The following is a 25,915-nucleotide window of genomic DNA, read 5'->3' on the forward strand; positions in this document are numbered from 1 at the left end:
CCAAAATTTTTTTCAGCCAATCGTTATCGCAATAATTTAGATCTTCCTATATTTATGAACGGTGATGCACTCGATGAGTCACCTACTCTTCATCTTTTAGGATTAACTCTTACTTCCAATCTTTATTGGAAACCATAATCAAATCAGTTGTAAAATTAGCATCTGCTAAGGTTGCATCTCTTTATCGAGCTCGTCACTTTTTTACTTCGGATTCTATTCACTATCTCTATAAATCTCAAATCCGGCAATGTATGGAATACTGTTGCCATATCTGGGGCGGATCTTCTATTGATGTCCTTTCTCTTTTAGACAAGGTGCAAAAAAACATTGTAAACATTGTTGGACCTGCTCTTGCAGCCACTCTCCAACCATTATCACATCGTCGTAATGTTGCTTCTCTTTCTCTTTTCTACAAATACTATAATGGGCACTGCTCTAAAGAGCTAGCGTCTCTTGTGCCATATACAAAAATTCATTCTCATGTTACTTGTCATTCAATTAAGTGTCATCCTTTTTCTGTGACTGTTCCTTAGTGCTCCAAAAACGCTTATTCGTCTATTTTTTTTCCTGGAACATGAGCTCTTTGAAATTCGCTTCTTTCATCTTGCTTTCCTGATTCATATAATTTGCAATCTTTTAAGTCGTCCGTCAATCTTTATCGTGCTCTACAATCTTCATCTTTTCTATTTCAGTAGCTTTCAACTTTAATTAGTGGCTGCTTGCAGCCTTGTTGGAAGCGAAAATGTTTATAAATTAAAAAAAAAAAAAAAAAAAATTGGGTGTATGATGTTCTTTGTTGTTGGATCCACAGTTCAAATGAAATTGTAGATAAATTTTTGAATGCTTCAGTCAAAAATAAATATAAACCAGCTAATGAAACTTGAGCTGCATACCTGGAGCGTTTTACTTTTCAACCAGTTAGTATAGATGCAGCTCGACCAGAAGTTTTTATACCGGCTTTAGCTATGGCATCACACCAACCACTGCCTTCTAACCAATCTCCAACCAAAGATAATGAGGCCATTTCTATGTGTAACCTGCCCATCATCATTAATAATTTATCTTCACCATATACACTACCGTGCAAAAGTCTTCGCTCATGTGTAATATTTGCAAGGAACAGTAAATGCAATACATTTTAGGATGATTTTAAATATATAAAAAGAATAAAATGTTAATATAAAAAGTTGATGAGGCCAAATCATAATTTTGCATACTTTTTCCTTTTCTTTTTGTTTCAAATAATTTTGTTTACCTTTGTTTTGTTGAGTTCTGCTGCTAAAAACATGGCAGAAAATTTTCTATATGAATAACCTTTTTCACGTAAAATACATATAAAGTTCTTCAGTATTCTTTATTAAATTTAAAACTGCACAAAAGTTTTAACCAAAATATTTTTTGTAAGCTTAGGTTTGACAGTAGCATAATACTTTCCGGCATGGTAAGGATGTTTTCAGTAATTTTAATTGGTTGCTTTTAATAGACTTATGTTTACATTTATACTTAAAAATGGCATTAGTGTGCGCATTTAATGTCTTGAATTTAATAAAGAATTTGAGAAATTGTGAAAGTAAAAAAAGAATATTGTGAAGAACTTCGTGGCAAAATATGTATTTTACGTGACGAAGGTTATTCATATAGAAAAATTGCTTCCAGGTTAAAAATATCCGAATCAGGTGTGAGATATGCTCTACAACGATTGCATGATATTGGTTCCAACAGTGACAGATCACGTTCTGGAAGACCAAGAGTTACATCACGGCAAGAAGATACGTTTATTGTTGTGTCCAGCAAAAGAAATAGAAAAATTCCAGCCACAATTTTAACAGCAGAACTCAACAAAACAAGGGTAAAGCCAGTATCAACTGATACTGTAAAAAGAAGACTAAGATCAGTCAACTTAATTGGATGCGTTGCTGCACGTAAACTTTTGTTGAGGGCAGTAAATAAGAAGAAAAGATTGGAATGGGCAAAAATGCATAAAAATTGGGGATTAGAAGATTGGAAGAAAGTTCTATGGACAGACGAGAGTAGGTTCGAACTTTTTGGTACCTGACGTCGCGTGCATGTTAGGCGTTTACCTAATGAGAGAGTGCTTCCTCAATGTATACAAAGTACTGTAAAACATGGAGGTAGTAATATTATGCTTTGGGGATGTTTTGGCAATGGGTTAACTGGAGATTTAGTTAAAATCACATCTACCATGGATAAACACATGTACCATAATATTTTGGTTGAGCACGCGATTCCATCTGGTATTCGTATAATTGGGAAAGGATTCATCATGCAGCAGGACAACGATCCAAAACATGCATCTGGATTATGCCAAAATTATTTGAAACTAAAAGAAAGGGGAAAAGTTTGCAAAATTATGACTTGGCCTCCTCAATCACCAGATCTATCACCCATCGAAAAGTTGTATGATGAACTGGATTGGAAGATCAGAGAAGCAGGTAAAACATCTTTTATTAATCAGCAAATGCTATGGGAACGTTTGCAAAAAGCTTGGAATGAGATAACAGCGGAAACCATGAATAAATTATTAGCCCGAATGCCAAGATTATGTGCTGCTGTTATACGCTCCAAGGGGTCTCATATTGATGAAAATAAAATTTAACATTTACAACTTTGTATATTAACATTTTATTGATTTTATATATTTAAAATCATGCTAAAATGTATTGTATTTACTGTCTAATTCATTGTTTAATAAACAATTAAAAATAAACGCAATTTTTTTGCAAACTTTTGTTACTTTATTGAAATATTACAAATGAGCGGAGACTTTTGCACGGTAGTGTAGTTCCGGGTAGTGCCACTGAACTTGTTTACCTTAAGCATACACTGATTGGTCAGCGGTTATTATGGGGACTTGATATGGGTTGATTTTTGCTAAAACTTTTTTAACTATGTTAAAAGTTTGTCTAACCATAGATGTTGAGTTGATAGATTCATTAATAAGTGGCAATAAAACAGAAGTATATTTTGTTTCCTGGTTATCTTTTACTGTCTTCGAATGAAAAGCTGCCGAAGATATTTTTGCTGTTTCTTCCCCTTCTGATTTTTTCCGTAATACAGCTGTCAACCATTCTCTTGATTCACTTAGAGCGTCAATGTTTTTGAGCTGGTTGAAATTGATTGTTTGTAATGGATATTCTACAGAATGGTCTTTAGTAAGCTCTATTGTAGTGTAATATGATGGTAACTCCAAAATATTTTTAGTAACTTTTCCCAAAAAATCATAATCAAACTTCTTTATAACTAATTCTACTTCAGCATGTTGAAATATGGATATTGATTTTCCATGAAAAGATTTGGTAGCTGTACTAGAAGATGGGTTGGGATCAATGGTACCGATTGCTGCAGTTGTAAAAACATTATTGATAAGTGAAGGAGGACACACAATGTTATTATCATTGTAGAGTTTACATAGTTGATTGGTAATTGTGGTTTTAGTGGCATCAATTCTTGTTTGAGGTACACTAACTCCAAACTTTGCTAAACTATTTACAATGCCTTTGTTTCTTGTTTTGGAATGTATATTTAAACCAACGCATAATAGAAAAAGTGGAATTCTATCATTTTTATGACGTTTTTTATTTTCCTTCTTGTTTGGTTGGAACTTTGTTTTTTAAACAATTGTAAAATATGAGTTGAGAATTAGTAGATGCAACTTTACTATGTGCTGAATCAATTTTAACATCTTTTACGCGAACCTTTTTATCTAGTTCAAGAATCATCATCGTTTAGATGCTCTCTGGTAGTGATAGTTATCAAAATTTGTATAACATTTGTTGTGTCTCTTGGTAGCTTTTTGGATTTAGAAGGATTGACAATGTCGCAACTATTTGATGATAGCTCTTGACATATGAAGCATTTATCCCACATAATGGCATTATTTGTTGTTGTTGGTAATTCATAACCAGTTGCACCATTTACAAATTTAAAACTCTTCTGAGACATTTATTATTAAATTTTAAGGGCTAACTCTGTTATATTGATTTTTATAGGTCTCATTTATTTTAAATAAATGAAGTAAAATAATAGTAAAAGACGTCCAAAAGTAGCAAGCTTTATATAGATTTATTGTCGTCAATAAATGCTAGTAAATAGTTTAAAATTTTAAAATTTTAAAAACAAACATATCAATCTCTTAGTAAACTATAATTGCTACGGAAATACCAAAAAACCTAATGCATGAGGATTATGCTCGTTAAAGTTACTTATTTTGAAAGATACATTTACTTATGAACAAAAAACAACTAAAAAAAAAACATTTTTTGTTTACATACATTGTTTGCACTAACCAAAACAGTTTGTTAAATTCTGGTTATTTTAAAACTTTTACAGAATGACCACGCGCATACTTTCTGTCTTTATTTCAAGCCGATTTTACACTATAAAATGAAGTTTTTTAAGTCCATTTCTAAAAAAAAAATCTCTACAATTAAAAACCGAAGACATTTACAATTATTGTCCTTTTCTAAATCAATTTGTATAGTTATTAACAACAGTTTCACCAAGTTTCATGCTGGTATCACATTTTGAACTATTTTGGTAAATATTTATGCTTAGAGCCCCCACTAAAATGGAAATTTAGTTAAATTGGTCAAGATCAAATTTGGCGTTATGCTCCACATGTTGCTGTAAATGATTACTCTAATGCAAAATGTTTAAAAAAATTTTTGTAGTCTAAAAATACATAGAGATATTGTCAATCACATTAACATTGATTTGTCACCAATCCCATTGAGAAGCAACCCATATTCTTTAGAAACAAAAGTGCTTATATCAATGAGGTTTTTAATCAAAGTAATGTTTTAAAAAAGTAATTGGTAAAAAATATTAGTCAATTTAAAAAAACAAGCAACAAAAAGGAATAATCTTTTGATCTTTTATTGTTTAATATGCTTGTTATTAATGGACTTGTTATTAATGTATATAATGGATTTTTTATTGCTAAATATTTATTTTTGTTCTTTCTTTCTTAGCAATATCTTAACTTGTTAACTTTTCTTATTTTATATTATTAGTATCTGTATCATAAATATTGTAATAAAGAAAAAAAAAGAAAAAAAAGAAAAAATAATAATCCTTGTTATCAATCAACTATTAATGGTTACAAATGAAGTTTAAAAGAGTTGGTTTAGAGACTACTTACTTAAAAATATATTTTCTTCGTTTTCAGAGGAGTCAATAAGTATCCTGGATAAAGATATTTATTTATTCTTATTCTGAATTAAAAAAGATACTGGAGTATAATCCTATGCAGGTTTTCTTTTTGCAGACTCAGGATACCGGTTGTTAACAATCATAATTACCCCATTTAAACAGCCAACTACACCAGAGAAAATAAATTTCTACAAAATTCGCCTTCAGGTAGATGTGATGTGGAGCATTCCTTTGGTCATCTCAAAAATCATTGGAGGTCACAAGAGAGGTGGAGCACTTCAGTGTTCCTAGCATATACTTACCTTAACAACTTACTAACATTAACCTACTAGATAACATAATTACTAATAATTTTTCAAATTGCTGCTTTAGTACTGGTATAATAAAGACTGAGTTGACAGACCATTTTCCCACATTTCTTTTAACAAAAAGCATAACCCCTGATAATATTTTCACAAAACACATTATTTACAAGCGACAGATCAATGAAAACTCCATGCAACAATTTTGCAACCTTCTAATTAACTTCGTCAATTAGAAGACAATGCTTATGAACTTTTCCTAGCGCAATTTTGTAAACAATCCATTAAAGTGTTTCCTGTAAAAATGTTTTTTATATATTCAAAATCACTTCTATTGGATAACAAAAGGCATACTAAAATCGTCAAGGAAAAAACAAAAACTTTATGAAAAATTTATTAAAAAAATAACATATTCAAACGAAGAAAAATATAAAAACTATAAAAATACTCTAAAAATTATATTATTCGAAATTAAAAAATAAAAACTATAAATATATGTTTGAAAAAATCAAAAAATACTCTAAAAAACTATATTATTCGAAATTGCTAGAAAATGAAAATGGAAATACTTAACAAACTTGGATTACTATAAAAGAAATAATTGCACAAAACAAATTTAAAAGTAACGCTCTGCCAAAAAAACTTTAATTGACGGTGAATCAATTTATGACAAAGCACTAATAGCTGAAGAATTTAACAGTTTCTTCATTAATGTTAGCTCAAATTTAGCACAAAGTATTCCTTTAACTTCTTCAATATTTGATTCATATTTAACAAATTCTAATAAATAATGAATAAGTATTGAATGAATGAATGAATGAATATGATATAATTCAACCATCTTTGTTTCATTTCTTCAATCTGTCATTTAAATCAGGTAAAGTTCCGAATAATTTAAAAATTGCTTGAGTAACTCCAGTATTTAAGTCTGGGGATGACAAAAGTATTGAAACAGTTTTTAAAGTAGTAAATAAAGAATTAAATAAAGTATATAAACGATTTATATGCAACAAATTGTCTTTGAATGTTCGAAAAAAAAGTTTTATCTTTTCCTCAAACCAAGTAAAACAAAAGCAGCACCACTTATTCCTCCCAATCTTTTGATGAATAAAACTAACATCAAAAGGCAAAGTATCTGTATTTAAATTTAAAGTAAATTTTTTGGGTGTGAACTATGATGAAAGTCAACCTTGGAAAGTTCATTTAAATTTTATAGAAAAAAAAATCTCAAAAAACTTTGGCTTGATTTATAGAGTTAAGCCACTTTTAAATTTTAAGTCCTTAAAAAATTTATACTTTTCCTTTATGCATAGTTACTTAACTTACGGCAACATCATGTGGGCAAGTACTAATCACACTAAGCTAAAAAAAACTTTATAGCAAGCAAAAACACGCCGTTAGAATCATATTTGGAGCTGGTAGAACGATTCCTTGTGAACCTCTTTTACGTATAATTAGTGCTGTGAATATTTTCAAACTTAACATACATCTTGTTCTTCAGTTCGTGTATAAAACAAAATATGGACTGTCCCCCAAAATATTTGAAACTTATTTTAAAGAAATACACCAATATGCAACAAGATTTGTTGCAAAGAACTTTGTAATACCAAAATCTAATTCTAAACAAATTTCTTATTCATTTTAGAATCGCGGACCACTTCTGTGGAAAACATTTCCATACATTGTTATTGGAAGAAAAAAAATTTCTACATCGGTTTAAAACTGATTCAAAACAGCTTTTATTAAACACAGATTTTGATTTATATTATTATAAGTCTTTCTTTTAAAAATAGATCAAAACTGAAACTTAAGATATTTTTTCTATGTAATTATTAAAAAAAGGTTAAAATTTTTTGACAATAACCATTATCAAGAATCACATTTTCTCGCTTTTTATTTTTTGTGTGTATATATATATATATAAAAAGTTATTATATATTTACTTTTACATTTACCCAATCGAGTAATGATATTATGTATTAAACGATATCTTACTTTATATTTTATATATTTTACTTAAATATATATAAAGTTATTATATATTCACTCTTACTTTTCCGCAATCTATTTATGACATTATGTATTAAACGATATCTTACTTTATTTCAATATATTTTTTGTAAACATTCATTTAATTTTTCTTTTATACTATATATTCTTGAAACAACTTTGTAAAAATAGTAAATTGTAACACGGTGCTTGGCGATAAGGCAAATCGATGCCTTTTTCTTGCTCCGGCCATTAACTTAATTGTAAATTTATGGAAACAGTTAAATTTATTTAACAGCAAAATATAATGATAAAATAAAATAAAAACAATATACTGCAAAATATATTTTACATGCATTTCAGTGGAAAACTTTTGCAATTGCTTAGAATTAGAAATTCCAGATGATATTGACTTTGAGGATAATGGTGAAGATGATGTACGCGATGTTCTGACTAAATTAACACAAGTCAAATATCTGATATTGGCATTTTACAAGTAATACAAATTAAAACTATTTGTTTGCAAATCTAAGACAATAATATAATGTTGAATGGTACATGGGCAAGTGTTACAAGGATTTTTTTGACGTTTCATATAGGACTTGTTTAGGCGTAATGCCAACTCCAAACTTAGGTATGTTCATGCTTATGTCAAATCAATATTCAAAATTTTATTTATTTGTATTTTAAATAAACACTATTTATGAAGAATTTATTATTAAATGAAACGAAAGTTTTTATAGCAAGTTTAACTTATATTAAACATCTGTCAAAATTTACCTGCCTTTTATAACCTCTTTGTAGATTAATCAATTCTAAATCCCTCTCTTTTTTTTTCTAATTGAAATTAGAATTATTAAATAAATATTTAATAATTTTCTTATTGAATATTTTATTAAATAAATATTCAATAAGAGATAATTAGTTTTTATAGCAGAGTTTTACAAAGATATTTATTTTATTTTATAAAGCTGTAGAAAATATTATTTACTCTATATTTAAATTTTTTAGAAATTATATGAATTCAATATTAGAAAAGTTTGTTTTATGAAATTACGAAAACATGGTTCATTAAAAAAAAATCAACTCGGTTAGTTTTTTTTTTTTTTTTTTTTTTTGCGCAACCCTATTTTACATTAATGCTGCGAAACATTGGTGAATTCTGAATAGTTACGAAAACAACGCTGAATTTAAGGTTTCCGTAACCTTCGTTGAGCTACGCAAGAGTTTCGAAAGTTTAGTGAATACGCACCCTGGCGCTATTTTCGTTAGCAAAATGAATTATGTCATTAAATAATTCTTATTTCGTCACGTTGGTTTGACAATGTTATAACTAAAACTTTTTACAGTAGGAGAATTTAGAACTAAATTTTTTTTTTTTTTTAAAAAGTTAATTAATTAATTTTAAAAGTTAGTTAAATTAACTCATGTTATTGTTTTTTTATTTGTTTACACATTTTTTTTTTTGGTTGGCATAAAAATATACATAAATAAATAAAAATAAGAACTTTAATTATTTTTTTATTTAGACATTAAAAAAATAAGATATATTCTTCTAATATAAAAAAGTTAACGGAAGGAGGGGGGCGGGGTCATCCATAAAGCACGTTACCCTATATTTGTCAATTCTAAACCCGTTTCCTTCTGTTTCAAACAATCACATATACCTGAACCCCCTCTCCCTCCGAAACTGTGATAGTAGTTTTACGTCAAAATAAATTTTATAAGATCTAAATGTAAATACTTTTAAAAATTCAACCTAAAGAAAAAAAAGAATGCGATAAAAGAAGTGTAAGTAAAAACTTCTACAAACAAATCAGAAATCAAAAGATTTTTCTATTTTAATGGCTCCAATTAAAGTTGCAACATTAGGGACAACATTAGGAACGCATTGTTATAGATCAAAGGCGCCGCCAATTACTGAAATGCTATGCGAGTTGAAATTCTTAGCCTCGTTTTTTGAAATAATTTTACAAAACCGACATTTTTGGTTTTATAACTTCTTCCAGTAAATGTTGTAATACTCGTAAAGTACTAACTTTTGCTAAGTATAAATGCATTTTATGTAATTAAGAATGTATCACGTATTTAAAAACATTTTAATTAATATGCAAGCTTTGTTTAATAATAACTTATTTGCAAATAATGTTTTTGTAAAAATACAATATGTGATATATTAAAATAAATATTGTAAAGTTATAAAAGTTTTCGACGTGTTGTAGGTAATATCGTAGATTATTTATAGATTGAAGTATTTTAGATTTCGCTAATCCCTTAAAGACTTAAACCTCTTTTTTGACGGAAATCAAATCGTTGTTAGTCTCACAACTTTGTTTTGATATTTTTCGGATTGAATTTTTCTTTACAAGTAAAGTTCTACAATAACCATATGATTTAAAAACATTTTGTTATATAGTTATACTGGAGTTATACAAAGTTGATTGAATATATAGAATGTTTTTTAACAAATTAGTAAAACATATTAACTACAATACTTTACATAATAAAGTTTTTTATTTAATTGGATTGATAAGACAATTATCATTTCGTATAATCGTATAAAAATAATTCCACGTGACGCAAATATTTCCTTTTGTTTGGCTATTGTTGTTTAAACAATTGCAAGCGCGTATATCTTGGATTTTAAACAATCAGTTAACCGTTTAAAACGTCTATTAAAACGTCCTTGGTAATACTAGTGCAACTTTTTAAAGTTGCTCTTGGTCTTGCGATAAAACTGTTTTCGATTTCAAGAATGGCACCAGTTTTTTTCAATTTCCAAAATTGTTAATTATTTTCAATTAATGAGACTTTTGTAATTTTTTTGTTACTTACCTCTAGCTCTTAATATTTGATTAAAAAAATCGCTCGCTAACTTTAGTTAGCGGGCGATTATTATCGCGAATTTTTTTAATCAAATATTGCCTAACTTAGTCAGTGAGGCCTGGACCTTCATGTCAACTTTTAACAGAAAGACTAAAAACTTTACGATTGGAACGATCAAAGAAGGAATGTCTGAGTTTCAAAGAATTAGCCAAATTCATTTCAGAGGCCTGGACTCGAAATTAATTCAATGTAGGAAAAAAAGTAAAAATGGTAACTGTTATTAGAAAAAATCAACTAAACAATACTGTTGCTAGTACTATTAGTTCGTAATTCATCATGATTAAAAACGTAAATGATTAAAAAAGATAGAAAAAGAGTCTTATGTGGTACTTTCGAGGAATTGAGAAACAAAATGCAAATCTATTTACGTTATTTAAAGCTAAAAAGTAAACTGAAGCCTAATATGCTATCAAATATTGTTATTGAATAATAAACATGTATTTTTAATGCAGTCTCACTTAAAATACCTAAAATTATAGCTGAATGGTCAACAAACAAGATGTTTTACGATAAGAAAATTAGTGAAGATATTGTTTACAGATATTGTGAACATAAAAATAAAGGAAACTGCGGTGTTCCTGAAAAGGCTTCTTTATGCAATAAAGAATACTACAAAGTTGCAAAATGAAATAGTTACCTGGTTAAATGTGACATGCATTAACTCTATGAGTATAAAAATTATACAGTGACTATTTGAGATCAGCTGTTTGACTTTTTGATTGATTTAATCCTGAAATAAAACATTATAGTTGTCCTGTTAGTTCTAGTAGGTTGTGTACTGGGTTGCTTACTTTCACTTTTGTATTTTTTATAACACAATAATGATAAAAGACTAACTAAAATAAAAACTATAAAGGAAATGATTTAGACTCTATCTTACACAGAACAGTTAGAAAGTTTAACCATTTTTTAAATTAACCGAGTCCTTAAAAAAGAAAAAAAAGAGATAGCATAATTGTATTATCAGCAGATCCAGAACTTATAATACTTTAAGAAAAATAACACTACAAAATAATTCCAAAAGTGTCATTAATATCATCCCAAATAATACTGAAAATACTAATGTTCAAAACACTTATGAAGGTTTAAAAGGCATATATTTCGCATTAATATAGTTTTTTAACAATGGTACTGTTAATGGTGATGTGGTATTAAATACATAAGCATAGAGCAAAACACAAGAGTGGCATGATTACAGAAAACATAAAATTACAGCTGGTTAACCATCTAATTTACTTGGTTTTTTTAGGAAACTTTTAAATTTTTATATTATATTGGAATATTTAAAAAAAAATAGGACATCAACACCAGGCCTGGGCCATCTAGAAAATATTCAAAAAGGTAAATTATTTGAAAACTTCTTTCTAAAGTAAAAGTTAAAAAATGCCTGTACCTTATTAACCTAATCAACAATAAAAACGGTTATTGCCACGATAAATTAGATCCTTCAAGAGATTTTCAGACCAGAAAACTTAAGATTGTTTTGATTGTGTTGGGCCATGAACAAGTAAAATATTTTCTTCAATGCCAGCTACGATTAAGTTCAATGTTCATTGCCAGCTACTGATTAAGTGTACAGATGCAAAACTATGTTTTTAATCATACCTGCTAGAGACCAATACAACAAACACTTTAAGTTAAACAAAATAATACCTTCTCAGTTGAAAAAAATGTTGAAGAAACAGTAAATTCAATATATGATTGGAAGAAAACAAAAAACTGAAATTATCTTGAAATCAAGTTTTGCAATCTTATTTTATAATGTTAAAAGTCAAATTTAGCAATCTGGTTTAGTTATGTTAAAACCATGAAAAAAACTTAAAGTTTGTTCCTTTGTAATTTTTTCGAGATAAAAGCAATTTATTATTTGAAAATTGTATATTATGTACAAGTTCAAAAATAAAAATAAAAAAAGGGAAAATTATAGTTATAAAAATAATAAAAAATAATATATACTATATATGAATATATATTCATATATAGTATATATGAATATATATTCATATATAGTATATATGAATATATATTCATATATAGTATATATAATAGGTTCCTTTTTATAATTTTTATAACTATAATTTTCTCTTTACTGAATTGTACTTTTGTTTATAGCATATCACTTTTTTTTTATGATTGATTTAAGTTTTTTTTTTAATTATTCAGTTTTTTTGGCATGATTTTTCTTATTGTTTAACCGCAATAATAATGTCTGGAAAATTGTTTGTATTTTTTCTCTCTTTTTATAAACTTATTTTAAACAACATCGTATAGGTTTTTGTACACTTTCTTAGTAAACGATAGTATTTGATTAGAAAGTTCGAATCTTTTAATTTAAAATTATTATAAAGCATAAAGCAGAAGTACAATGCAACTGAAGCGTTTTAAAAATCTAGTCAGAAAAAGTATAGATATTAAAATGTAGAACACTTGTTAATACTTTATCAAACTGAGAAGCTACCATTTCTATTTTTTTCACTACATCGTAAACCTAAGTATGCGGACCGCGTCTAATGAATTTAAATAATTATCTCCACTTCTAACGGCAAGAAGTGAATTATTAGAGATTAAAGACAAGTTTATTTGAGCCCAGATTACAATAATACATAGCAGTAAAACATATGAAATAAAGGTGATGTCTATCTAATGATGGCCGCTATTTGGAAAGAATTGCAAAAGCCAACAACTCAAAAAACAAGAAAAGAGGTGGTAATCTTATATAGAGAGAAAGTTAATAGTGGGTGTATCTGAGAGGGTGCATCAGGGAAAATTAAGGACGTTTAAAGGTGCAGATGATCATGTATTAGCGTACAGTGTTAAGAGTTTCGGGCAAAAAACTTAGAAGTAAAAGCTGGAAACTAGGAGATAGTGCTATATATATATATATATATATATATATATATATATATATATATATATATATATATATATATATATATGTATATATATATATTTATATATATATATATATATATATATATATATATATATATATATATATATATATATATATATATATATATATATATATATATATGTATATGTATATATATACATATATACATGTGTATATATATGTATATACATGTGTTATATATATATATGTCCTGACACATATATATATAACACATGTATATACATGTGTTATATATATATGTGTCCTGTGTTACTTATTGGACGCAAACAAACATTGCCTTAAACCTGTTGTTTTCTGTTGCATATTTCAAGCTAAATATTTTACTTAGATAAACTGGCTACTTAAATTAAATTGTATCTGCATAAAATTATTCAAAAGATTGTTTTAGCTTGTTGTGGAATTGAAGGATAAATGAAAATAAGTGACTTATTAATTTTTAATTTTTTATTCACTAAAACAAGAAGAAGAATCATTGATATAACTACAATAATAATGTTCAATTTCATCACACTCTCCCCAATTCTCCCCGACATCTTTAAGTTTTAAGTTATCAATTGTTTAAAGATCTAACTGGGTGTTAACTTTTCTTTACTACATTTCGCGTCACCGATTACCTCTGATGAATTTTTATATATTTTTCAAATTTAATATAGAGCTTTTAAATTGGTATGAAATTAATTTTATATATGTTATGTATATAATACAATGTTTCTTGCATTACCTTGGCTGCAATGGCTGCAGTAAGTACCGTGTTAATCACTCACGAATGAGCATTGACATGTTGCTCAATATATAATACTAGCTGACCGAACACCAATCTTTTCTATGCATGTTCTATCCGTTCAGTCGGAATCACGTGACAATGCGCGAGATATAGTAACCATATTGAATTGGGGAAAAACCAACTATTTTATTTTACAAGTCAAGAAAGTGTGAATTAAAAGTAACCCACCAGTAGTAAACAAACATAAAGATTAAGAATTTTAGGAGATCATGGCTTTTTAAATACACTTAAGATGTACCGGATATTTTAAATATACTAGAGATGTACCGGATGTGATTTTTACATATCCGGCCGGACAAGTAAGGTCTGGTAGGTCTGTTGATCTTTGCAAGAGATGAGACTCAACAAAAGAAAAGTTACTTCAAAGACCATTAGTATTAGTAAATGACAATAATATAAATATTACATAGATATCGAACTTTACTGTTTTTAGTGTAGCCAATTTAATATTATGTAATCCGCTAGATCCGCAATTTAATATTATGTAATCCGCTAAAAAATTTTTCTTGTTCTGTTTTTTCAATTTTTGTTTAAATAATTATAAATCAAATAGTTTTTATTCAGTTTTTAACTTGTTCCTTGCATTTCTTTTATTCAAAATTAAGAGTTAGTAATTTTTTTAAAGTGTACGATAACTTTTGTCACACAGTGTATATTACATAGATATCGAACTTTACTGTTTTTAGTGAAGCCAATTTAATATATGTAATTCGCTAGATCCGCTATATATATATATATATATATATATATATATATATATATATATATATATATATATATATATATATATATATATATATATATATATATAAATTTTTACAAACAGTATAAAAACTTGTTTGAAAAAATTTAAAAAAATTCAAAGAAAAACTATTTCTCAATTAAAATAAAAAGTACAAATGGTGATATTAAGAAAACTTGGGGTATCATGAAAGAAATAATTGGGATAAAAACCTGCAAAATAAATCGTTTACCTGCTCAAATTGTCATAGATAATAAAGAGTATGACAATAATAATGCAATTTCAGAAAAATTTAATAGTTTTTTTGTCAACATAGGCCCAAATCTAGCTTCAAAAGTCAATTGTACAAACAACTCATTTGAAACTTATCTAACTAGTGTCAACAACGAATTAATATTTAAAGAACTAAAAATTGATGAACTCGAAAATGCAATAAACTCTCTTAAAACAAACAAGTCTCCAGGTATAGATGACATTTGCAGTAATATCGTCGTCAATGTCTTTTCGGAGATACGCAAACCTTTTTTCGAAATATTTAAATCATCAATTATAACAGGAACTGTACCAGATAAATTAAAAGTAGCTAAAATTGTACCTATTTTTAAAACCGGTGAAACATTTCTAATAAACAATTACAGACTAACTTCAATAATTCCAACATTTTCTAAAATACTTGAAAGAATAATCTACAATAGATTATATGAATACCTGATTCAAAACAAGTTCTTAAATAAAAAACAATTCGGCTTTCAAGCACAGCACTCAACAGAACATGCAATTTTAGATTTAGTTAATAGCATGAGTGATTCTTTTAATAAAAAGCAATTTGTATTAGGAACTTTTATAGACCTATCCAAAGCATTTGACACAAGTAATCATGATATCTTACTAATAAAATGGAAAAATACGGAACAAAAAATACTAGCCTAGATTGGTTTAAAAGTTATCTGTGCAACAGACAACAATGTGTTATTTCGAACGATAATAAATATTCTAATTTACTAAAAATAAAATGCGGAGTTCCCCAAGGTTCCATTCTTGGTCCTCTTTTATTTTTAATTTATATTAACGATCTTCCACAATCACTAAAAAAACTTGATGCAATAATGTTTGCTGATGACACAAATTTATTTTATTCATCAGCATCAATTGAAAATCTCTTTGAATCTGCAAATGATGACCTTGAGAGTCTAAACATTTGGTTTAAAGTAAATAAATTATCTTTAAATCAAGAAAAAACAAAATACATCTTGTTTCATTCCAACCAGCAAAAAAAAAAAATACCAAGCATGCTACCATTACTAAAAATTGATAACATAAACATCGAAAGAACTGAAACTATTCAATTTCTTGGGATTATTATTGACGAAACAATTTCTTGGAAACCCCATATGAAAACATTAAATACAAAAATATCAAAAAGTATCGGCATACTTTACAAAGTCAAAACTATACTTTCCCAGGAGAATCTGAAAGTTCTCTACTTTTCTTACATACAAAGTTATCTAACATATGCTAATATTGCCTGGGGAAGTACAAATAAATCTAAATAAAGTTCTCTGTATACACACCAAAAACACGCATCAAGATTGATTTATAATAAAAATAAATTCACTCATGCCAATCCTTTACTTTAAAAACTTGAATGCTTTAAATATCTATCAAATTAACATCTACCAAAATGTTTTATTTATGCTCAAATATAAGCTCGGACTTGTCCCAACTCATTTTACTAATAACATTTTTCAAACCAACGCCCACAGATATATCACACGAGGAACCGGAAACTTTACATTGCCCATAAAAGAAACAAAATTTTCGAGATTTTCAATTGTATACCGTGGCCCCTATTTATACAACAAAACAATACCTCAAAATATAGAACTTACTAAATTGGATAATCTTATTGCCCTGAAGAAAAAACTAAAAGACCTCATAATTAACAAAACCAATTTTATCGATATGTATTAAATATAAAAGAACAATTAATATAATAAAATGTAAAAAGAACAATTTAAGCTATAAAAATAAATAAAAAAGAAATAAAACATAAAATATAAAAAAATAAATAAATAAAAATTGTTAGCAACTATACATAGTAAAATATTACTGAACAATAGACCTCAAAAAATTAATGTGTGTCTTTACTCTTTAAATTTTTTTAAATTCAAAATATTAATGTGTGTCTTTACTCTTTAAATTTTAAAGGTTCTCGATGAAAAGACTTTTCTTAGTCTTCTGCGAGTTTCCTTACAACTACATAATACTACTAATATATGTTGATATATATTTTCAACAAATAACATATATTTTCAACGACAACGACAAGCAAGTCCCTAGTAGCCCTGTGGTGCGACGGACTTGCGTATATTTTTTAAATGCATGGGTTAATAGCCAGCACTTTATATTATAAACCACGAATTTATTATTTTAACTCGCATGAGTTAAAATGTAAAACGCGCATGCGTAAAACAGCATTGTTAACGCTCTTTAGATATTGTAAATATTTGTGGTGGACATTTATATTAACTGGAGACATGTAAATATTATTTGTTTTTGAAATATGTAATAATGATTGTTTTAAAAAAAAAAAAAAGGAAAAAAATATATATATATATATATATATATGTTTATATTTATATTTATATATATATATATATATATATATATATATATATATATATATATATATATATATATATATATATATATATATATATATATATATATATATATATATATATATATATATATATATATATAGAAGCGTATATAGATAACAAATTGTTACTAGTTTTTTCTTTCTTTTACAGCCTACGGCGTTTTCAGAAACTTAAAAAAAAAATAGAAAAAAAATTGCTGCCTAATGCTACACCCTCAGTTAATGAAGCGGCACTCCTTTGAGACAGAAGACTATAAGTACTGTAATATAATGTACCTATAAAAACCCCCCACTCCATCCCACTCCCCCAACCCACTCCCCGAACCCCAACCCCCCTTTTTCCAACAGCAGGCTATTTCAGTGTGAAGTCAGGGATGTTATCTAAACACGCATTTATAGTTATGCATGCAAGTTCAGGCCTTTTTAAGACCACCTAAATAATATTTTATCTTGACAATTTGATAAATGCGCTGAAAAAAAATCGTTTTTAATTACATCGAAAATAAATAACTTTATCGCATTAATAAATAACTTAATCACATAAATAACTAAATCACTTTACTAACGTTTATCACGTTTATCTTTACTAACACATTTATATTAGCAAAACGCTTTTAAATAAAGTAGTTAATGACTTTAATTAAAATTTAAATGAAAGTTGTATAAATTTTTATTTATATTATTTAATTATATAAGATTTTTTTATAATTAAGAAAAAAAATTAAATTAATTTTAAAAAATTTTGAAGGCAAGGACTTTAAACGATGATGGTCTCTTTAATATAAAACTTTATATAAGAATCATTAAAGTTATTTTACTCATAAAAAAAAATTTTATCAGAAAAGAAAAAAGACGACCTTTTTTGAAAGCCATTTGAAATAAATAACTTTTTTAAATCTTTTTTTATGTTTCTATATCATTGAAACGCATTTAAATAAAGTAACAAACTACTGCTAATGATTTTTCATAAATATATTATTGAATATCGTGTATATTTTTTATTATTTAAATAAGTATGTATTTTTTATTATAAATGTCTTAAAATAAAAAAAAATTATATCAACTTTTTTAATAAACAATTTAACTGTTTTTTCTTTTGTTAATGTTACTGCGAATTGTTAAGAATCTATTTTTAACTTTTAAAATTGCGCATTTATTAAGCAATTGTTAGATGTATGTTACTTTAGTATGATACTTAACTTTATTTAAAAAGGGTTTCGCATAATATAAAATTATATAAGCATTAGTAAAGATAAACGATTCAAAGTTATTTATTCCAAAATTAATTAAATAATCTTACGTCATAGTTTATTATTTATTTTTAAGCTAAGTTTTAGTTTTTATTTTAGTTTTAGTTAAGTTATTTTTATTTTAGTTTTTGTTTTTTTTTTATGAAGATTGATTTGCTTCTTTACAATAAGTTTTTTTTTAAAGTTTTTACATGCTTAAGATAACTTTTTCAGCGCACTTTTAAAATGTATACAAATTTTCAAAACATATTTAACAGCATGTTTAAGTTTTCAAAACCAAACATTATTTGTGTGGTCATATTATAGCGTGGAATTGCAGGCCTTTCTGGCCAAGCCTTATATATATATATATATATATATATTTATATATATATATATATATATATATATATATATATATCTATATATATATATATATAGATATATAAATACACATATAAATTAGTAAAATACGCTTATCTAACTTTTATCTTCTACTTTAGGTATCACCGTTGCTGGATCATCAAGAAGAGTTGATGTTAACAGTTTCAAACTCCTCCTGATGATCCAGCAATGGTGAAACTTAAAGTAGAAGATAAAAGTTGATAAGTGTTTTTTACTAATTTATTATTGCTCTGTTCGTTAAGAACATTGAGCACTCTATTTGTAAAATACACTAACATAAATTACAGATATATACATATATATATATATATATATATATATATATATATATATATATATATATATATATATATATATATATATATATATATATATATATATATATATATATATATATATATATATATATATATATATATATATATCTATATATATATATATATATAGATATATATATACGCAGGGCCGGCGCCATCATTTTTTGGTCTTTGAGATAGCTAACTTCCAGACATGGAGCAAACTCCAAACATTTATATGTTTATACTTATGTAAAATAAGAATGCTTTGCAAAAATTTGCGATAATTGAAGCTTGGGAACAAAAAAGCCCCAAATTTTTTGCCTAGTCTGCCCCAAACCTGAGAGCAACAAGTTGATAAAATATTTTTTCCACTCTTTTCAACTAGACTTATATTCATCGATAAATTTTAAGTATTATAGTAAAATAGTTTACCATTCAAAAAATATGACCATAGAAAGCTTCAACCCCCCTCAGTTTGAGGGGGTTGCAAGTTTTATATGTTCATAATTTTTGAACGCTAAGAGAATAATACTATGAAACTTAAAATTTATCGATAAATATAAGTCTAGTTGAATATAGTATAAAAATATTTCATCAACTTGTTGCTCTCACGTTTGGGGCAGGCTAGGCAAAGAATTTTGGGCTTTTTTGTTCCCAAGCCCCAATCATCGCAATTTTTTGCAAAGCATTCTTATTTGACATAATTATAAACATATAAATGTTTGGAGTTTGCTCCATGTCTGGAAGTTAGCTATCTCAAAGACCAAAAAATGCTGGCGCCGACCCTGTATATACGCCATGCATAGCCTACCGAAAGTCGGTAGCCGAAATATAAAAGCTATCCTAAAGAAAATTTTGTTATTGGTTGAGAACATCACATGTCAAAATAAATTTTATTTTGCTATACCGTAAAATGAAGAAAATTTGACATAAGATTTAAAAAAAAAAAAACGAAAAAAATGTAAACAGGTTTTTTTATTAAATAAATAGACTGCCAGCCCATATCAAAACCCTCAGTCAATGCATGTACACTCTGCTGCACCTATCCCTAAATTAGTAAATGTAAGTACACTTCACTGCGCATATTTATAAGTTTGTAAAAGCATGTACATTCTTCGATGCCTATCCCTAAATCAATTGGTGTATGAACACTCCATTGCATTTATTGATGTATGAACACTCTTCGTACTATTCACAGCGCATATCTCTAAATAATTTAGTAATATATAATCATAATAGCCTAAAACATAAATAAATGAAAGCTTAGAAAAAAACATTTAAAATTAAAAATTTTATCACAAGTGGCATTCGAACTCTTAGCCCCAGCACACGGTATAACAACTCTATACATTGCGCTACTTAGTCGTTAGGAACTACAAATTAAAAATGTTTTTAATTAGTTAGTTTATTGTAACATGTGATTTCTTAACCAATAAGAAAAGACTTTTATTAAGATAATTTTTTTTTTCTGCCTCCGGCTTTTGGTAGGTTATCCACTGCGTTTATATATATATATATATATATATATATATATATATATATATATATATATATATATATATATATATAAATATATATATATATATATATATATATATATATATATATATACACATATATATATCTGTGTGTGTGTATATACATACTAAATGCAACAAAAATACTTATACACTTTTTTTCTCCTTTTATTTAGCCGTACAAATATTTACAAGTTCCGTGCTTTATAATATATATAAAAATGGCAAGGACGAGAAGAAGACAGATTTGCCTTATCACCAAGTCCCTTGTTTTTTCTAGACATTTATATAAATACATTGTAACTAAAATTAAAAATTAAAAATGAGAGAAAAAAGAAAAATGTTTCAAAGAAGTTAATATAAAATGCAAAGTGGTTAAAGTCTTTCAAAGTTGTTTTTAATACAAGTTAAAGAAGTAGTTTTTTTTCTCAATAACATGAAGATTAACTTACGGTCATGCAATGCTATATATATTCAAATTTCAAAGTTATTCATTAAAGTAAAATTTTAATAAATCATTCAAGAAAACCAAAACCAACAGCATAAAAAGAAAATATGAAAAATGAAAACATAAAGGTTATTTTATAATTAGAAGACACTATATATATATATATATATATATATATATATATATATATATATATATATATATATATATATATATATATATATATATATATATATATATATATATATATATATATATATATATATATATATATATATATATATATATATATATATATATATATATATATATATATATAAATACATATATATATATATATATATATAAATATATATATATATATATATATATATATATATATATATATATATATATATATATATATATATAAATATATATATATATATATATATATATATATATATATATATACACACATACATATATCTATAAATACTCATACATACACACACATATATACATATACACATACACTTATTATATATACATATACACTTATTATAAAATATATAGTAGCAATCAAATAAAATAAATAAATATGCAGCTTTAAACTCTTTTTCCTTTAAGAATTACTTTACAGGATAATTCTTAAAAAAAAACTTTGATTTAAAAACTAATAATCCTTTCCACTTTTGATAAATTTTTGGCCAACCTTCCATGGCCTAAAAGTTTATCAAAAAAGAATCTAATTTAAAATTCAAAAACAGTTAACATTCAGAAGGCCTTATAGCAAAAACAAACTTACAAAATCTTATTTATTTTTCTTTAAACTATGTATGAAAAAAAAAGTCATGCTTATGATAGCCATTCTAGACGATTTTTTTATAATTTAAAAAAACATATATAATTTTTATTATCGTATAGAGCTTGACCTGACTTAAAAAATGAGGGGTCATTCGACCTTTGAAGTTAAGCGGATCCAAAGTTATTGAATTTTTTGTAGTGCAAAAATAAATAAATTTTGACGAAAAGTACAGGGCTTAAGTATGGAAAATTTGCAGTGTTATGGCACCGAAAAAGAGTATTTTTGGATCATATTGACTTTTGAATAACTTTTGAACCGTTATTACATTTGACTTGAAATTTTCCATATTGATTCAACATCTATAAGAAAATAAAATACAAAAATATTTTCATTTAATTCAGTCGGGAATGTCCAGATTTGTCTATTTTACAGACTGTGGGTTTTAACTTATTTACTTAGTTTTGGTGTCATATTAACTTTAGAATAACTTTTAAACCATTATTACATTTGACTTTAAATTTTCCATAGTGATCCAACAACTATAAGAAAATAAAATACCTCAAAATTTTTTTGTTCAACTGACGAGATTTACCAGAATCATCTATTTTACAGACTGATGGTTTTCACTTATTTACTTAGTTTTGGAAAATAAAATTTGGGGTTTTTATATAATTACACTATACAAATATGCATAAAGGAATCATGGAATCCAAATATACATCATTTTAAAAATATTGTATAATTTACAGACCGGTCAGTAAATTACTACAAAAGGGCATTAAAATCTGTCGAAATTATTCAGAATAAACTATTTAACAGACAGAAGATTCTTCAATAAAGTTAAAATTTAATTTTTAATGAAAATAACTTACAGCAAACGAACTTTCTGAAATTTGGAGTACTTACAACTGCAATAGGCAGGTATAACAGCAGAAACTATATCTAAAAATGTAAAAATATTATTATTAGAAACACAAATACACAATAATGTGTTAAAAATATTTTGTTAATTCCTTTTAAAAATATATAAATTTAAAACATTTAAAACTAAATAAGTATAAAATAAGAAACTTACTCTTTAAGATTGCTTATGTGAACCTATGAAAACGCCTCAGACAAAAAAAATGAAAATAACATAGAAAAATGTTTTTATTCTAAAACTTATTTCGTGGCTTTTAGTGAATGATTGGAAGTAGCAAGTTTCAGTAACGAAACAAACTAATAATCATTTTTAACAATACACACCATCGTGAAGGTAAGCCAAGTTGTCTATCAACACAAAATATCACAACAATAACATCACAATCACAAAACACACAGACCCTGTGGCACTAAACGCTCCTAAGTCACACTTGTGTCACTAAGTAATGGGTTAACTTTTAACCAAAACTAATGATCATCCTGAAAAGCTTAAAGGTGGCTCTATTTGCAGATGACATAAGAAACAAATGGATTTCAATCATCTTGTTTAAGAACTGACTTGTTAACTGTTGTTACAGAATGGTACGACATAGCATTACATAGAGGTGGTTAGGCAAATTCTACTGCTCTGGATATCAAAGGCTTTCGATAAAGTCTGGCATGATGGACTTACCAATTATTAATTGTTATTTTAATATTTTATTATTTGCTAATTGTTATCTAGCTATATAAACTTCGTCTTGGCTCTTCCGGTAACTTCCAACTTTAAAAGTTGTTACCTTCTGATGCTTGCTCTACCCCTACTTTTATCCACAATAGTGAAATTGTTCCCAATCAAATAACTGCTTTTGTACCTTCTGAATTAATTTTGAAAATTGCTAATGATGACTTTTCATGCTCTGTTACCCCAACTTCTATTGCATACATCCCTTTAGGAAATGGTTTAAAAACCTTTCTTATTAAAACGCAATTTAATCAAGAGAATCTTCTAGTTTCCAATTTGAATACTACCTATATTATCTGGTGATTTTACCTATTAAATAAAGAAATTTTAATTTGTAACATGTAATTGAAGTTTTTGAAGAAGGTAGATATATCTAATGGTCTAATTATATGCAAGGGTTTTGAGTCTTTAATTAACAAACACTTATGCTCTCCTCTCGAATCTAATAACTTACTTTCTGATCATCACTATGGATTCAAATTTTTGATCATCACTATGGATTCAATCGCCTCATTTTACAGCTGATACTACCATTTATTCCTGCCTTGATAAGAACGCAACACTCTCTGATTGCTTGAAGAGGCATTTGAGCTTAAAAAGGATCTCATTTCTGCTACAGCATTAGGCTCACAGTGGCTGGTGAACTTTAAGAAAATTTAATTTTTTTTACCTAATCGTTATCGCCATAATCTAGATCTTCCTATATTTATTAACAGTAATGTACTCCATGAGTCATCTACCCTTCGTCTTCTAGGATTAACTCTTACTTCCAATCTTTCTTGGGAACTATTTATCAAATCCATTGCAAAATTAGCATCTGGCAAGGTTGCATCTCTTTATCAAGCTCAACACTTTCTTACTCGGGATTTTATTCTTTATCTCTATAAATTTCAAATCCTTCTTAGTATGGAATACTGTTGCCCTATCTGGGGCGGATCTTCCAATAATGCCCTTTCTCTTTTAGACAAGGTTCAAAAATGCATTGTAAACATAGTTGGACCTGCTTTTGCAGCCAAGCTCCAACCATTATCACATCATTGTAATGTTGCTTCTCTTTCTCTTTTCTATAAATATTATCATGATCACTGCTCTAAAGAGCTAGTGTCTCTTGTACCATATACTAATATTCATTGTTGTGTTACTTGTCATTCAATTAAGTCTCATCCTTTTAATGTGACTGAAATTGTAATAAAGTCGCAAAGACAAATAAATTTCGAAAAAAAAAAAACATCAAAAATAAAAGAGAGATGTTGTTAACAAAACTTCAGATTAGAGGGTGACACAAGTTTATTAACAAAAATAAAAAATAAAAATAATTATAGAATACCAAGACCTGCCGCTGTAGCCAATCATTGTCGCATTGTCATAGTGTTGCTTCTCTTAATCTTTTCTACAAATACTATAAGGGTGATGTTTTAAGGAGCTAGTGTCTCTTATGCCATCTGCTAAAATTCATTTTTGTATTACTTATCATTCAATTAGGTCTCATCCATTTACTGTGAATGTCCCTAAGTGCTACAAAAATTCTTATTTGTGTGACTAATCATTCAGCATCTTTTTACTCTATATGTTCCTTCATGGTCTAAAAAATTTTTTTTTCTTTAACAAAACATAAATATACATATAATGACTTACGCGTGCATGAATGCTGTGCCAGAGAATACCTATAATTCCAACAGAACATAGAAATACGTATGGTGACTTACAGGTACATAAACAGAAACTTACATATATTGACTTACGGCTGCGTCAACACCGCTTCAGAGGTCCAACAGAACACAAACATACACATAATGACTAATCGGTACATAAACACATACATAGATATAGTGACTTACGGGTGCGTCAACACCGCTCCAGAGGTCCAACAGAACACAAACATACACATAATGACTAACCAGTACATATACACATACATACATATAGTGACTTACCGGTGCATCAACACCGCTCCAGAAGTCCAACAGAACACAAACATACACAAAATGACTGACGGGTACATAAACACAACATACATATAATGACTTACGGGTGCGTAAACACAAACATTCAAATAATTACTTATCAGTAGATCAACACCGCTGCAGAGGTGAACAGAAAACAGGTATTCATATTATGACTTGTAGATGCACCT

General features: G+C 27.1%; 1 protein-coding gene across 1 annotated transcript in view; it reads right to left on the bottom strand.

Annotated features, from left to right (window-relative positions):
* LOC136074988 (tetratricopeptide repeat protein 28-like) overlaps positions 1 to 25,915 on the bottom strand; it is a 56,899-nt gene extending 30,984 nt beyond the window's left edge. Inside the window, exon 1 of the mRNA XM_065787167.1 lies at positions 23,009 to 25,915. The gene's annotated coding sequence lies outside the window, so the exon portion shown is untranslated. The remainder of the gene's footprint in view (positions 1 to 23,008) is intronic.

Source organism: Hydra vulgaris, chromosome 01, assembly GCF_038396675.1.
Source record: "Hydra vulgaris chromosome 01, alternate assembly HydraT2T_AEP".
NCBI lineage: Eukaryota > Metazoa > Cnidaria > Hydrozoa > Anthoathecata > Hydridae > Hydra > Hydra vulgaris.